The sequence below is a fragment of the Nyctereutes procyonoides genome, unplaced genomic scaffold (assembly GCF_905146905.1).
Source record: "Nyctereutes procyonoides isolate TBG_1078 unplaced genomic scaffold, NYPRO_anot_genome, whole genome shotgun sequence".
In the NCBI taxonomy this organism is placed as follows: Eukaryota; Metazoa; Chordata; class Mammalia; order Carnivora; family Canidae; genus Nyctereutes; species Nyctereutes procyonoides.
The window spans coordinates 647,562-652,525 of record NW_026575051.1 but is presented as its reverse complement, the minus strand read 5'-3'; the positions used below and the strand labels follow the sequence as shown (position 1 = coordinate 652,525).

Below are 4,964 nucleotides of genomic sequence, written 5' to 3'. Positions count from 1 at the left end.
TGGATTGGAACTACCTCCTCAAGCTGCAGCGCTGCTCTGAGCCAGCAAGACCCCATGTGATTGGCCCTAAGGCAACGGGGCACCTGACCTGTGCTGCCTGCCTGCCCATACCTACCAACCTTCGTTCCGTGTTTTCCCTGTATAAACCTAGAGCCTTTTTCAGCACCTTGGAAACAATCTTTTCAATGTTAATCACTCTACTGCCTTCAGATGTTGGCCTCAGGGCAATGAATTCCTCTCTTGTTTCACCACCACTCAGGTCTCTGCCTTTGGATTTTGTCAGTGGCAAGCAGCTGAACCTTGTCTGTTTGGGATCCTCGGAACTAGGTGCTCTTGCACCCATGAGCCCCAGTTACAAAATAACTCAGACCCCCACTTTTCTACAGCTGTAGAAAGTTTAGGACCCTAGCCCAGGAAGTGCTACCTGGGTCAGTCAATACCCCCAGTTAATACCCAAGGTCAATATCACCTCTGGCCTCTTCCTCTCATCACTTCCTGTAGGCATCCAGCCTCGTCAGCCCCTCATTTCCTTTATAAACTAACACTGGGCTAAGAGTCAGCTCAGCTTCAGCAGAGGCTCGAACCACGGATGGGCCAGTTAAGAAGGAAGGTTGATGGGACGCCTGCGTGGCTCAGCGGTTAATGTCAGGTTTTTTAGTAACTAAACGGAAATGAGACCGCCAAGGCAAGCGAGGGTCCAGGAACAGATTTTATTGCAGGCACCCTCGGGCGAGGTTCCACGGCTCACGGGGGAGAGAGTGAGTCGGGGAAGTCGCGCCAAGACAAGGTGGCAGGGGGTTTACATAACGTTGTAAGGCAGAACGGTTTCCTATTGGTCGGCTCACATGCAAAGGAGGGATTGCAAGCCAACCAGCCAAAGGTGACTTCGTCCTCTGGGGTTTGAAGGGCATTGGGTTCGGTTGGGGAAGTCCAAAGGGGAGGTGTAAGGGTCTGCGTCAAGCTGTCTGTCAGCAGGTCATTGGTCCATTGGCGTCCCAAGTGGAGGTGGTGACAGGAACCTCAGCCATTTGGGGTATCCGCCATCTTGAGGAGCTTCCCTTCCCGCCTGGCCCCAACAGTTAAGCCCCTGTCTTTGGCTCAGGGCGTGATCCCAGATCTGGGATCGAGTCCCCCATGGGCTCCCTGCAGGGAGCCTGCTTCTCCCTCTGCCTGTGTCTCTGCCTCTCTCTGTGGGTCTCTCATGAATGATTAAATAAATAAAACCTTTAAAAAAAGAAAAAAAAAGAAGGAAGATTGATTACAGGACACCTGGGTGGTTCAGTTGGTTAAGCATCTGTCTTCAGCTCAGGTTATGATCCTGGAGTCCTGGGATCAAGCAGGGGCTCCCTGCTCAGTGAGGAGTCTGCTCCTCCCTCTGCCTCCCACCCCACTTGTTCTCTCAAGTAAATAAATAAAAAAAAAAATTTAAAAGAAGGGGAATTACAGGGGATCCCTGGTTGGTGCAGCGGTTTGGCGCCTGCCTTTGGCCCGGGGCGCGATCCTGGAGACCCGGGATCGAATCCCACGTCGGCCTCCCGGTGCATGGAGCCTGCTTCTCCCTCTGCCTGTGTCTCTGCCTCTCTCTCTCTCTCTGTGTGTGTGACTATCATAAATTTAAAAAAAAAATAAAATAAAAATAAAAATAAAAAGAAGGGGAATTACAGGGGCACCTGGGAGTCTTAATTTTGGCTCAGGTCATGATCTCAGGGTCATGGGATCAAGTATCAGGCTCCACACTCAGTATGGAGTCTGCTTAAGATTCTCTCCCTCTCTCTTCCCCTTCTTACCACCCTTTATGCAAATACTCTCTCTCTCAAAAAAAGGGGAAAAAAGGTGGAAGGGGGGGTTACAGCCCAGAACAGGGACACAGTAGAACTCTGTATCAAAGGTGACTGTTCCTAAAATGATTTCTGACTCAGGGGACCCATTCTGGACATTTCTTACCTCTCTGCTCAAGGAAGACACCCTTTCTTTTCATTGTGCTCAGCAATGGAACACCTCTTTGATTAGCCTCTCAGTTCAAACTCTGCCTTAATTTCATGAAATTAAAGGATACATTACAGAGTTTTGTCTTACAAAAAAGCAACATCCCCCAAATAAATGATTCCATCATACCCTAAAGCAATAACGAATGAAGGAAGGACAGGAAGAAGGAAGGAAGGAAGGGAGAGAGGAAGGGAGGGAGGGAGACGGAAGGAAGGAAGGAAGATGGGAGGGAGGAAAAGAAAGGCGGACGCTAGGAAAAGAAAAAGGAAAGGAAAAGAAGAATAGCCTGCTGGTAGGAGTTGCAGTACTAGAGCAGAAAGAAGAGACAGAAGAGAGAGGCAGAGAAGGCAGAGCGGGTTTAGAGCTGATATGGAGGTAGGGCTGCTGGTCAGGCCCCAGAAGGGCTGTGAATCGGGCAAGTTACTGTCATCATCCTCAAGGAAAGAGCAGTTTCCTCCTGACTGCCAGGCGACAATGTCCCATTAGCACTCCAGCTCTCCTCAAGGCCTATACAGATCATTTCTTTGTTTGTTTGTTCAAGGTTTTATTTATTTATTCATGAGATACACAGAGAGAGAGAGGCAGAGAGGCAGGCAGAGGGAGAAGCAGGCTCTATGCAGGGAGCCCAACGTGGGACCTGATCCCGGGACCCCAGGATCACGCCCTGAGCAGAAGGTAGACACTCAACCACTGAGCCACCTAGGTGCCCCAGAACATTTCTTTCTTTTTTTTCTTTTCTTTTTTTTTTTTAAGATTTATTTATTTGAGAGAGAGCATGTGCAGGTAGCATGAGCAGGAGAGGCAGAGAGAAAGGGAGAAAGAATCCCAAGCATACTTAGAGCTGAGCCCAGAGCCTGATGTAGGGCTCGATCTCATGATCCTGAGATCCCCACCTGAGCTGAAACCAGGAGTCGGATGCTCAACCAACTGTGCCACCCAGGTACCCCTCTTTTTTTTTTAATGGATCTATTATTTAATTAGGTTCTTTGTAAGAAATGTAGAACAGCAATTTGTGAGGATAGACTCCATTTATAAGAGGAAACAGAGCAGAGAGAGCTGTGAAGCTGAGGAACAGCTATGATTTTTGGCAGAATTCATTGTCCATGGCTTTCTGATCAGTCTTGTGCTGCTCTAATTTCATATTTCTCTTTTTCTGTGAAGAACTCGCCTTCCTAGTGTCTGGATTTATACTGCTTCTTCTTCTTGAAGCGAGCATCCATGAGATGTTTTGGTGGAGGTGGCAATAGCAAATTTCTGGTGTGTTCTACGCAGAGGATTGAGGGCCAGAAGCCTGGTCACAAGTAGCAAGCCACTGCTCAGCTGCTTCAGGAAAACCACCCTCTTGCCTCTGTGGTGCCCACTGAGGATGATAAAAGGGTTCCAGGAGTGACGTTAGCTGGCAGGTTTTTCACAAGCTGACTGAAAGGTTTTCTTTTTTTCTTTAAGATTTATTTTTTATTTTTATTCATGAGAGGCACAGAATGAGAGAGGGGCAGAGACACAGGCAGAGGGAGAAGCAGGCTCCATGCAGGGAGCCCGACGTGGGACTCGATCCCAGGTCTCCAGAATCAGGCCCTGGGCTGAAGGCAGCACTAAACTGCTGAGCCACCCGGGCTGCCCAGGTTTTCTTTTTTGCTGAAGCTCAACAGTGCTTTGTTTTGTTTTGTTTTTTAAAGATTTTATTTATTTATTCACGAGAGACACACAGAAAGAGGCAGAGACACAGGCAGAGAGAGAAGCAGGCTCCCTGCAGGGAGCCGGGGGTTAAGCCCTGAGCCTAAGGCAGATGCTAAACCACCCAGCCACCGGGGCTCCCCCACCCCCCACCCCCCCCCACCCCCCCGCTTTTTAAAGATTTTATTTATTTATTCATGAGAGACACACACACAGAGAGAGAGAGAGAGAGGCAGAGACACAGGCAGAGGGAGAAGCTCAACAGCTTTTTAGGCACATCTTCAGTCGGATAATACGTAGGCATTTTGCAAAATTTAACCATTTGGGTACCACCGTTCTTGTCACCACTAACTGGTTTTTTGACAGTAGCAAGAACCTTCTCCTTTTTCCTTTCAACCCTGGATTTGAATTTTTTTTTTAATTTTTATTTATTTATGATAGTCACAGAGAGAAAGAGAGAGAGGCAGAGACATAGGCAGAGACACAAGCAGGCTCCATGCACTGGGAGCCCGACGTGGGACTCGATCCCGGGTCTCCAGGATCCCGCCCTGGGCCAAAGGCAGGCGCCAAACCGCTGCGCCACCCAGGGATCCCTCAACCCTGGATTTGGCTGCTGAATTCTTCCTCTTGTACATAGCCCTTCTGGAATACTCACTCGATGGGGAATACCTGCCAATTCCTCTGACTAGGACAGGGTATCAGCTACAGTAGGGCTTCCCCTTCTTTGTCATTTTAGCCTTGAGGTCACCCTTCTTAACCTTGCCACCAGCATCAGCCTTCTTGACTTCAGGTTTCTTCTTAGTATCCAGCTCCTCCACTTTTTTACCCACCATCTTGCATGATGGAAAAGAGCCATATCCTATTTTCCTTACTCATCTGTGTAGTCTCAGAGAAAATACCTCCCTGAAGGTAACTTGGGTGTTTCTCTGTTCTTTGAGACCTCAAGGAGCTGCATACTTTTTCACCTTAGCTTCTTTGTAGAATAGTCAGGGTTTGTGTTTGTGTGTTTTGTTTCCCAGTTGAAACGACAGTTGAGGATGTTTGAATATGGAATAAAACTGTTCAAAATTTGAAGGATGGAAGAAGAGGTCCATATTCTGCTGCACAGAGGAGAGCTCTGTTCACTCCTGGTCCCAGTCCAGGTCATTTCCTCATGATCAATCTGGTAAAAAATTGAAATCCTGCTTGACCTGCAAGTGATACTTTTTTCTGTGCTCCTAAACAACAGCAACATGGGCCCCTCCCAGCCACCAGCACCCTCAGGCCCTACCATCTTACCTCCTCTACTCCCGCCCCTTCTTCTC

General features: G+C 48.4%; 1 pseudogene; it reads right to left on the bottom strand.

Moving 5' to 3' along the window:
• Positions 1-2,959: 2,959 nt before the first annotated feature.
• LOC129512768 (60S ribosomal protein L6-like) lies at positions 2,960-4,493 on the bottom strand (annotated as a pseudogene).
• Between the last annotated feature and the right edge of the window lie 471 nt (positions 4,494-4,964).